Source organism: Temnothorax americanus, unplaced genomic scaffold (genome assembly GCF_048541705.1).
Source record: "Temnothorax americanus isolate GAGA-0224 unplaced genomic scaffold, ASM4854170v1 Scaffold161, whole genome shotgun sequence".
Taxonomy (NCBI): Eukaryota; Metazoa; Arthropoda; class Insecta; order Hymenoptera; family Formicidae; genus Temnothorax; species Temnothorax americanus.
The window spans coordinates 109,430-121,784 of record NW_027509298.1 but is presented as its reverse complement, the minus strand read 5'-3'; the positions used below and the strand labels follow the sequence as shown (position 1 = coordinate 121,784).

Genomic DNA, 12,355 nt, shown 5'->3' with positions numbered 1-12,355 from the left:
TTAAGTCAAAAAGTCCTGTCCCACTTTTCACTCCGACGAACATTTATTGACAAACATCTATTGTAAGCTAAATATTGAAAAAAATATCAAGTTTTCCTTGAATATCTCAAAAAATATAAGGCAAATAAAAAAATGTTTCAGAACAAAAGTTGTTCATATTAATTAGTGGAAAAAGATGATACCATAAAAATAGGGGTTTCTATTTAAATAATTTGACTTGGATCCTATTAGGCTCAACACAGGTCCCGGACTCTAAATCTAATAAAATTGTCTATTGGTCCTCCTTTAACTCTCCAACTTTTATCTGAAACATTTTTCCAATAAATCAATGCTCTCTGAGATAATTATAGCGGAGGTGATTGGCACACGAAATAAAAATCACCCTGTTTATTTCATACATAATTACATATTAAAACATAAGAGTACGGGGTTAAGTATGACGTGTTCCGATATTCACTGTCTATACTGAAAATCTATGGTTAATGTTATACATACATTTTAGATTTTCAGTACTGGATATTAAAATATTGGAACGCAGTTTATACCTAGTTTAAATTTTTCTTACTTATGTATCTAATAAATAAAGCTGTCGCTCAGAAGAGTTTGATAGAAATCAAACTGCTTGTTGCTGCTCTGCGTGAACTTCCACTGATGGAAAGCAACGTAACACTGCAACATAATACAAAAACAGTAATTATTATTTACATCTATTTATATATTTTAAACATAAAAGTAGGTTAAGTATGAATCTGTATTGTGATATTCACTATCTATGTATACTGAAAATCTGTAGTTGATGTTTCACGTATACTTTAGATTTTCAGTATTGACGATTAATATTGGAAAGTATGGTTTATATCAAATTTAACTTTTTCTTACTTACATATCTAATAAATAAATCTTTTGCTCTTCTATCAAACTACTTGGTGCTGCTCTGGACTGCATGAACATCCACTGATGGAAAGCAATACTGTAATATATAGCATAAGAACAATAATTATATATTATAAAATCATGTAAATGGTTAAATAATTATAGTTAAGAGGTCATGCCTAGTTGGAAGGGCATGATTTTCGGGGATTTTTATAAGAAAATCAATTTATTTTTTCTTACAACAAAAAGTTGATATCAAAAGTACATATATTGAACAACATTCAGAATTTTTTTCGTTGAAAAATATTGCAAATTAAGGAAGTTACAGCCACTCCTGATTTTTCAGAGGTGTCGTGTGGTAACCACGATAACTCCAAGCCAAATCATCTGATATCAAAAAACCAAAAAGATTCTGTTAGTATATGAATATATCTTGTTCGTGAACGAAGGATTTTTTGAAAAATTAATTTTTGATAAAATGGCGGCCGTTTTAAGGAAAAGCGCAATTTTTCAGGTTTTTAATTTTTTGTTTTTCTTTAATAAAAAAAAAGTTTTTATTAAAAAAAAACCTTTCGTTCGCGAACAAGATATATTCATATACTAACAAAATCTTTTTGGATTTTTGATTTCAGATGATTTGGCTTGGAGTTATCGTGGTCACCGCATAACACCTCTGAAAAATCAAGAGTGGTCGTAACTTAATTAATTTACAATATTTTTCAACGAAAAAAATTCTGAATGTTGTGCAATATATGTACTTTTGATGTAAACTTTTTGTTGTAAAAAAAAAATAAATTGATTTTGTTATAAAAATCCCCAAAAATTATGCACTTCCAACTAGGCATGACCCTTTAAATCATTTAATTAATGATTAAACTGTTTTTTTTAAGAGATTTGGAATCGGCATATTTAATTCTATCACGTATTTCCAACTAAGGGCTCCAGTTGGATTAAACTGTTAAAAATTTTAAGGTTAAGTTAGCATCAAGATTTAAGTACAAAGCCGTTAATAAATAATTTCATTAGAGACTCGTTCAATAAGGTTATAAAGGCAAATATATGTGGGGCATTCTCCGTGAAATCAGACACCCCCTCTGTCCAAAAATTGGAGTCACCTAAAAAATTCTTTCGGGGCTCATTTTATAGCTACACATATGTAGTTTTAGTAGAGCTGCGGCCTTTTGAAAAATCAACATGGCGGACCCCAATATGGTGGCCGAAGTCTGCGGGTAACGAGGTACGACAGATGAAATCGTTACTTGGAAGTTATAGACTGTCATAGAAAAATGTGTTAATGTGTTTATTTAGTAGTTAGCATTGAATCCATGGAAAAAATAAATTTTTAGTTTGTCCAAAACCAATATCCCGCGAAAAACGATCTAATATAAATATAACTAAAATCATTGATTATACAAAGCTGACATTAATGTCACAAGTTAGTACCAATATGATAAAACTTTCCACCAAATATTATTTAAAAAAATTCATTTTTTTAGAAGTTATGCAAGGAGAAAGTAAAATAAAGAAATATATTTTTCTCGAAAACCACTTGACCGATCTTGATGAAAAAAATATATGTTATGTAGACTAATAAATCTAATTAACAAAAAAAATGTCTAAAATGTTTGCCAAAAAAAAGACCAAAAAAAATATTTGAATTTTTAAATATTTTTTTTTAGGGTGATATTTTCGAGGTACCCCTTTGAAATTATTTTTACGAAAATTTTTCTTAAAATGTCCACTATAACATATATTTTTTTCAATTTTTTTTAAATGGTGGAACATAGTTAAAAATACGAAAATCGTAAGCGTCGCGTCACTCCGGCGCACAGTGCAGTGCCATTCCGCGTTGCGGGTGTTCGATGTAACTTTACTAGCACATATGTACGTCTGCAATTATAGCCTATAATATGTATACTTTTTAATTTTTATAGTTTTTAGAGTTTACCACGTGGAGGTTGCACACGGTTTTAAACTCCTTATTGGGGTGCTTTTTTAACGGAGTCCCCTCGCCTTTCACTACGTTTCCGTAAAATCAGGGTGCTTTTTTAACGTGAGTCCCTTCGCCTCTCACTACGTTTCCGTAAAATCGGGGTGTTTTTTTAACGTGAGTCCCTTCGCTTTTCACTACGTTTCCGTAAAATCAGGGTGCTTTTTTAACGTGAGTCTCTTTGCCTCTCACTACGTTTCCGTAAAATCGGGGTGCTTTTTGAATGTAAGACCCCTCGTCTCTCATTACACCCTACACCTACGATTTATTTAATCTTCTTCACTATCACACACTGTCTATTACTGGAATGTTATTTGTTTTCTTAAACAGATCGCTAATGGGCTACGAACAATTGGATGCTGCTGTCATATTGCTGCAATTATATATTATCTATTTCATGCAAGATATTTAGCGAAAATTTTGAAACCAGCAGAAATACTGAGCAATCTGTTTAAAAAAACAAATAACATTCCAGTAATAGACAGTGATAGTGAAGAAGATTAAATAAAATCGTAGGTGTAAGGCGTAATGAGAAGCGAGAGGTCTTACATTCAAAAAGCACCCCGATTTTACGGAAACGTAGTGAGAGGCGAAGGGACTCACGTTAAAAAAGCACCCTGATTTTACGAAAACGTAGTGAGAGGCGAAGGGACTCACGTTAAAAAAGCACCCTGATTTTACGGAAACGTAGTGAAAGGCGAGAGGACTCACGTTAAAAAAGCACCCCGATTTTGCGGAAATATATAGTGAGAGGCGAAGGGACTCACGTTAAAAAAGCCCCCAATAAGGAGTTTAAAACCGTACTGCAACCTCCACGTAGTAAACTCTGGAAACTATAAAAATTAAAAAGTATACATATTATAAGCTAATTGCAGACGTACATATGTGCTAGTAAATAAGTTACATCGAACACCCGCAACGCGGAATGGCACTGCACTGGTGCGCCGGAGTGACGCGACGCTTACAATTTTCGTATTTTTAACTATGTTCCACCATTTAAAAAAAATTAAAAAAAATATATGTTATAGTGGACACTTTAAGAGAAATTTCCGTAAAAATTTCAAAGAAGTACCTCAAAAATATCACCCTAAAAAAATATTAAAAAGTTCAAATATTTTTTTTGATCTTTTTTTTTGACAAACATTTTGGACATTTTTTTGTTAATTAGTTTTATTAGTCTACATAACATATATTTTTTTCATCAAGATCGGTCAAGTGGTTTTCGAGAAAAATACATTTCTTTATTTTACTTTCTCCCTGCATAACTTATAAAAAAGTGGATTTTTTAAAATAATGTTTGGTGGAAAGTTTTATCATATTGGTACTAACTTGTGACATTAATGTCAGCTCTGTATGATCAAGGGCCAATTTCACATGCTTATTCCGCTAGGCCCTTTGGTTTTAATTTGATTCTTATTAAAACGTAATTTTGTTTAAATAATGTTTAAATAATATTTGCGGTAAAATTTGTTTCTTTATTTGTCGAACTTAACATGTAAAATATTTGATTCAAATTAAAAAAAAAATAATATAGTCATATAAGATTATATATGATCAGATCAGAATAATGCATCTCAAAGTATCCGATAGATGGCATTCGATGTGATCTGTTTCTCGTAATTAAAATTTGACAAAGAGTGTTATAAGATTACGGTATCAAGAAGACACGACACTGTCTCGGAACGACACAATTTTTGTATCAGTTTTATATCGTGAAGTCTACTCTTATAATAAAGTAGCACGCTTAAAAAATAAAATTTTATATAATCTTGTTTAAGTTTAAATTGGTATAACTTTAAATTTAAAACAAAATAATATAAAATTCTAATAAGATCAAATAACATTTATATATGACAAATTTGACTTATATGACTTATATGATTATATTTGACTTATATGATTATATTTGACTTATATGATTATATTTGAGTTATATTTAATATATATGATTATATATAATTATATTTAACAAATTAATTTTGAATTTATTACCATATTTAATCCACATTTGGCAAATTAAAACCATATTAACTCTGCATTTTTTTTTGGTCTGTGCGGCTGATTTTGCATATTTTAACAAAGCAAGGTCCAGTTTAATCCATATATAGATTAAATAAGATGGGGTACTTTAATTTGATTTAAATATGACATATTTAAATTATAATTGATTTGCATATTCGATTCTAATAAGATTCTTAATAAATTCATATAAGCTTTTAATACGGTTTTAATACAATCGTTTTTCGCGGGATGGCGGCCAAATTATCCGTGAAATGCTAAAAAATAACTATTTTGTTCTTTAAAACGTACAAACTGCGTTCAATTTTCATGAAAATTTATATCATGATACATTTTAAGATGTTGATCATAAATTAACAATTGGGACGTCGTATTTGAATATAACGAAACCCAATATGGCGGCTGTATATTCGAAAAATGTTAAAAAATAATGACGTCGATATTCAAATCATACAGACTCGTTCTAATTATTATTAATTTGAGTGTACAGTATTTTTTAATTGCTTTTTTTTTTACTTTTTCAAAATTTTAAGAATTTTTATTATTTTTTTATTTTTGATTATTTTCCCAGTGAATACAGAATAATTTTTTTTCTTCGCTGGCTGGACAGTCTGTCTCTTGTCTTCACTGGCCGGACAATCTGTTTCTCTTGCTTTTACTGGTCGGACAATCTGTCTCTCCTGCCTTCACTGGCCGGACAATCTGTCTCTCCTGCCTTCACTGGCCGGACAGTCTGTCTCTCCTGCCTTCACTGGCCGGACAATCTGTCTCTCCTGCCTTCACTGGCTGGACAGTCTGTCTCTCTTGCTTTCACTGGCCGGACAATCTGTTTCTCCTGCCTTCACTGGCCGGACAATTTATTTCTCCTGCCTTCACTGGCCGGACAATCTGTCTCTCCTGCCTTCACTGGCCGGACAGTCTGTCTCTCCTGCCTTCACTGGCCGGACAATCTGTTTCTCCTGCCTTCACTGGCTGGACAGTCTGTCTCTCTTGCCTTCACTGGCCGGACAATCTGTTTCTCCTGCCTTCACTGGCCGGACAATCTATTTCTCCTGCCTTCACTGGCCGGACAATCTGTCTCTCCTGCCTTCACTGGCCGGACAGTCTGTCTCTCCTGTCTTCACTGGCCGGACAATCTGTCTCTCCTGCCTTCACTGGCTGGACAGTCTGTCTCTCTTGCCTTCACTGGCCGGACAATCTGTTTCTCCTGCCTTCACTGGCCGGACAATCTATTTCTCCTGCCTTCACTGGCCGGACAATCTGTCTCTCCTGCCTTCACTGGCTGGGCAGTCTGTCTCTCCTGCCTTCACTGGCCGGACAATCTGTCTCTCCTGCCTTCACTGGCTGGACAGTCTCTCTCTCTTGATTTCACTGGCTCGAAAAACTACCTGTCTTGCCTTCACTTACTTATTCAATGTCAAAATAGAGAAAAAGTTCATATTTTGTCGACCAGTGTAACCAGAAATGTACTTAAGTTAACAAATGAGATGATTTTTTATCGGTTTATGGACTTATTCAGATACTAAGGCATATATGCCGTATCTCGTAAACTAGATCTGATAGACCACAAATCTGACGGTATACTTGGATTCTGCACCTCACAATTACCTAGGAACACTTAACAAATTGCAAGCAACAAAATGTGTAATTGGAAAGAGTTTGTATGATTTGAATATCGACGTCATTCGTTTTTAACATTTTTGGAATATACAGCCGCCATATTGGGTTTCGTTATATTCAAATACGACGTCCCAATTGTTAATTTATGATTAATATCTTAAAATGTATCATGATATAAATTTTCATGAAAATTGAACGCAGTTTGTACGTTTTAAAGAACGAAATAGTTATTTTTTAGCATTTCACGGATAATTTGGCCGCCATATTGGTTTTGGACAAACTAAAAATTTATTTTTTCCATGGATTCAATGCTAACTACTAAATAAACACATTAACAAATTTTTCTATGACAGTTTATAACTTCCAAGTAACGATTTCATCTGTCGTACCTCGTTACCCGCAGACTTCGGCCACCATATTGGGGTCCGCCATGTTGATTTTTCAAAAGGCCGCAGCTCTACTAAAACTACATATGTGTAGCTATAAAATGAGCCCCGAAAGAATTTTTTAGGTGACTCCAATTTTTGGACAGAGGGGGTGTCTGATTTCACGGAGAATGCCCCATGTATATTAAGATGGTCATTGAAATGATTTTTATGATATTAACGTGGTTTTTGCAGACTATTATGCCACGTAATCTTTATTTTTGGATTTATAGACAAATCGCCAAATATATATGTGGCGGTCCACGTTACCAATGATACATCCCTGCGCGATGCCTGCAATACCGGCAGTTCGCAGCAACGCCGCTAGGCGTCGCATCGCCGGGGCAGCTTCGCGAGTTCTAAGTTTTGCACCAACGAGTATAAAGAGAGACCCCCTACAAGCTCAAGCAATTCTTCCCGGCGCGAGTCGCCAAAGGCACAGGGCGCTCGGACGCTAAAGCCTATACAGCGCTAGTCGCTTACTCGGCGCAAGACGCCTACTCCTCGGAGCTGGTCGCCTCCACAGCGCTAGTCGCTCTCTCGGCGCCGGTCGCCTGTACAGCGCGAGTCGAGTCGCTTCCTCGGCGTCGGTTGCCTACAGCGCTAGCCGCTTCCTCGGCGCCGGTCGCCTTTATAGCGCGAGTCGCTTCCTCGACGCCAGTCGCCTACAGCGCTAGCAGCCGCTCCCTCGGCGCGAGTCGCCTACGAGGCGCAAGTCGCCCGGCCAACCACGGCGCTCGGTCGCCTTCGACTTTCACAGAAACCAGCCCAAGGAAGAAAGGAAGAAACGCGGTCACGCAGACCAAACCGACAGGAAGCAGAATCATTCTCAAGCAAATAACATTACAAACACTGACACATTCACAGTTGTATATAGTGTAAATATATATCAATCGTCAAATGCAAACCTGTGTCATCTTCCTTGCTACCCCTTGCGATTCACAATCTTTGGGCCAACTCCTACTCACGCACCAGTAGCTAAATAAGTTAGAATAAGTATAGCTGACTAAGGTAGAATACCGCTCGGCAAAAGTATAGTAGCGCCCATATATATGTACAATGTACATATTAGTAATAATTATACAAAAATGCTTTTAAAAATATTTGTGTGAACAATATTTATTAAATGAAGAAAAATTACCTGAAATTAAAACAATTGTTTCTGTGCGGTGTCGTACACGTGATTGCGTGGTCCCACGGAGCCATACAAGAGACAGCGAGAGAAGATCGGGAATGATGGGGGTCGGTGCTGCGACCAAGCGCATAGCCACACACATTATAGCGTTCTTCCTTCCACTTACGCACTCAGAAACGTTCTGTTTATCCGTGTAACAAACTCGTAATTTGAAAAGTTTAATATTGATTATATAAGAAATATAAATTTTAAATGTTATCCATTTATTTTATTATCAATTTACTTACTGGTTTTTAATTAAAAATTAATTGTATATATAATTACCTTTTATTATTACAAAACAAATAACAAGTTATAAAATTAAATACCACTACTTATAAAATTTATCTTAATCACTTTTATTCCCCAAAAGTACATGTCAGTCTCTTTTGATTTCATCACATTTTTTGATTTAGATTTTTCTTTCTTTCAGTCCAAAATTCTTTAACTGGTATATATTATCTGTGCAATACGTATGATTGTGTGATACCTTAATAACGTTTTAATGACGTCAATAAGATGTCATTAAAATGTCATTTGACATTATTTTGCTACTTAAAGTATTATATTTCAACAATATATTGCAGCAATATTACTGTAATATTTCAATATTATTTAAAAACGTGTAATACATAAGTAATATTTCTGAAATATTTCATTGTAATACGTAATATTTCTACTATATTGCATTATTACTGCAATATTTCTGCAATATTATGAGCTGTGTGGGTATTCAATTTATTAAGCAAAGTATGTGGAAGGAAAAGGTGATTTTTTAAATGGCAAAATTACGCCGCCATGTAAACGACAGTGGGCGCTTACTCGTGGCGCCGGTCGTTAATTTGTCTTGGGGCAATCCATAACCAGGATCATGTCGTTGAAGGGAGTCGCCGGCCGGTCAAGGGGGGTATAAAGGAGCTAAGCCGTGGAGTATCGGCTCACACGTGGACGTGCGTGATAACGAAGCTTACTATCGCGATTGTCATGTCTGCGTGTGCGACATATATATGTATTATACATGCATGTGCACAGCGTGGCGCACGTGCGTGGATGCGTGGGTGGTTGGATGGTCCTGGGGCGGAGCTTAAAGTTTGATATTACCTTGGCAAGTATCCACGGCAATCTTATGACTCAAGTGTTCACTAGCTATTATGCGTATAGCGTATTCCCGCGCACGTGGAAACAACGGAACACATATAACGCGCAACGTCGATTCGCGGCACTCACGATGACATCGACATAATTCGAAATTCTCCTTCTCTTCCTCCTTCTCCTTATCCTTTCGTCTTTTTTTGCAGGCGTACATTTACGGGTCCCGACACGCAGTTGCCGTAATACTTTTGGCAGACATACGAACGTATACATACGCGCGCATAAAGTTAAATTCAAACTTTAATTAACGTGCCACACATCGCGAGTTCATTAATTCGGAATTGCGTGGTCCAATGTTGCGTAAATATGCATTATCTAATTGCCTGAGTTCATGTTTCCGCGTTCGGAGTGCGCCGTCACGATTACCGCGAAAAATTTCCCGAAACTCTCCCAAAAACGAAACAAACATTGTGCGAGTCCGCGATGTCATGCGCGATGATTATTTGGCATGCGAGAACGCCAGAGGGAGAGGGAGAATTCATTCGTCGCGATACGCCATTGACGAAGATTACGCTCCGAGTTTATTCGTGTCCATCGTGTTTTGTAGGTTTAGAGAGAATAAAAGCGTTCGAGAGAGAGAAAGAGAGAAAGAGAGAGAGAGAGGGAGAGGGAGAGGGAGAGAGGGGGAGAGAGAGAGAGATGTTGATGTATTTATTTAGCCCATTGGCTACTTAAGAAAGTACATTTTACATATCTTAATGTCACTTGGGAAATTTACAATTGGTTCAACATTTGTTGCATGGATTGGGGAAAACCCATGAAAAACCCAATCAAACCAGAGTCATTTCAGTAAATACAATAAATACAATAAATACAATAAATACAATATAAATACAATAAATACAATATAAATACAATAAATACAATAAATACAATAAATACAATAAATACAATAAATACAATAAATACAATAAATACAATAAATACAATAAATACAATAAATACAATAAATACAATAAATACAATAAATACAATAAATACAATAAATACAATTAATACAATTAATACAATTAATACAATTAATACAATTAATACAATTAATACAATTAATACAATTAATACAATTAATACAATTAATACAATTAATACAATTAATAGTTCATATAGTTCTCTCATACATACATTTCTTTAACATATTTACTCGCTTTTCTTCTAAATGCTCTGACATTGTCAATAGATTTATAACCATTAGGTAAGTCATTGTAAATTTTAAAGCCGTTGTACATTAGAGTTTGTTGCGATCGTGTTTGATTACGCTTTGTTATGTAAATATTGTTGCGCTGTCGTGTATTATAGGAGTGTGTATCTCCAACAATTTTTAAATTTTCTGCAAGATACGATGGACTTATTTTTAATTTAATTTTATGTACAAATATAAGCGTATTTAATGCAATTCTCTGTTGAACATTAAGGAAATGTAACGCATTTAACATTTGAACTATTGGTGTAAATTTACTACATCTTATAATCGCTCGCATTGCTCTATTTTGCGCTTTTTGTAATAAATTAAGTTCAGTTTCGCCAATATTTAAGAAAATTGTAGAACAATAGTTAAAATGCGGGGCTATTATACTTTTATAAATTATAGTTCTTGTTAGCGCCGATACAGAGTCTCCAATTCTAAACAAAAAATTTACTTTTTTTGAAATTTTTTTAATTATATACTTGACATGTTCTCTAAAATTTAATTGCTTATCAATCATTATTCCAAGGTATTTGATTACGTCAACAGTTTCTATTTTGCTGTTGTCAATTTTAATGTCATAGTTTTCATTTGGCACAAAAGTACGTACGCCTCTTACCAACATAAATTTAGTTTTCGTCACATTTAAGCTTATCATGTTTTCCCTTAGCCATATTGATAATTTGTTTAAGTCATAATTAATTTTGTTTACAATTTCTTCAGAATCGGAACTACTGTAATATACTATAGTATCATCCGCAAACATCTTACAGCTACAATATTTTAACGCTTTTCTAAGGTCATTTATATAAATTAAAAAAAGGATTGGGCCCAAAATATCGAGCCTTGTGGAACTCCGTATTTGGTTTTCCATTTAGATGAGGTCATATTATTGAATTTAACTTTTTGCGTTCTGTCGCTAAAGTAACTTTTAAACCAATTAAGAACATTATTTTTTAAACCGTATTTGTTTAGTTTTTTTAACAATTTAGTTCTGTTAATAGTTTCAAAAGCTCGCTTAAAATCTAAGAAAACTACTCCAGTCTTTAGTTTCTTATCACAGTTAGCTTTCCACTCATTCAAGACATTTTGTAAAGCGGTTTCACAGGAATGACTTTCACGAAAACCAGATTGCTCTGGTACTAAAATATTATTTTTATCTAGATATTTAATTAATTGCTTATAAACTACAGTCTCAAGTATTTTCTCAAATGACGGCAATACATTTATTGGTCTGTATTCATTAGCTTTTACTGTATTTTGCACTTTTTGAATTGGAGTAATTAACGAATTTTTCCACTCGGCTGGAAATTCACCTGTTTGTAAAGATGTATTTACCAATTCAACAAATTGATCGTCTATATAAGGCCACACTTTCTTAATTATATTCGCATTTATTCCATCTTGTGTACACGCTTTATTTTCTAATTTATTTACAATTTCAAATAAATCTTTAGACTTTACTTTTTCAAAACCATCGCATAAACATGTAATTGCTGTGTCGTTCTGGCGATACTCCGTTAACTCAGCGAGCATGATACGAACCTGTGCCTTTGGAAAACTTATTTACCGTTTTGACTAATTGATTTGTTTAGCACTCTGTGACTTTTCTATCAAAATTTCACGAACAGTTGACTGAGAATTGTTCGATAATGGCACATTTTTCCTCATCAGATTACTTGAGAAGGATCCGAAGCTTGGATCGAAACGTCGGTTAAAGTTATGATTAATGTTTGCCAATTATAGTCGATCAAATATATGCACCTTTTGTTTATTTATTTTATTAATCGTCTCAGTTAAAATTTTAGCAAACTTAATATCGTCAAATTTTTTATAATTTCTGCCAATGAAATAGTTCTGCTTACTTAAATTACGTTGATTTTTTGGCAATTTAATACTTAAAATATCATGGTCAGTTA

The 12,355-nt window shown here is 34.3% G+C and overlaps 1 long non-coding RNA gene across 1 annotated transcript; it reads right to left on the bottom strand.

Annotated features, from left to right (window-relative positions):
- Positions 1–372: 372 nt before the first annotated feature.
- Positions 373–8,339, bottom strand: LOC143895661 (uncharacterized). The gene is made up of 3 exons (XR_013256392.1): positions 8,069–8,339; positions 884–970; positions 373–669 (listed from the first exon to the last, which is right to left on the bottom strand). It is a non-coding gene; the product is annotated as an uncharacterized LOC143895661 (long non-coding RNA).
- Between the last annotated feature and the right edge of the window lie 4,016 nt (positions 8,340–12,355).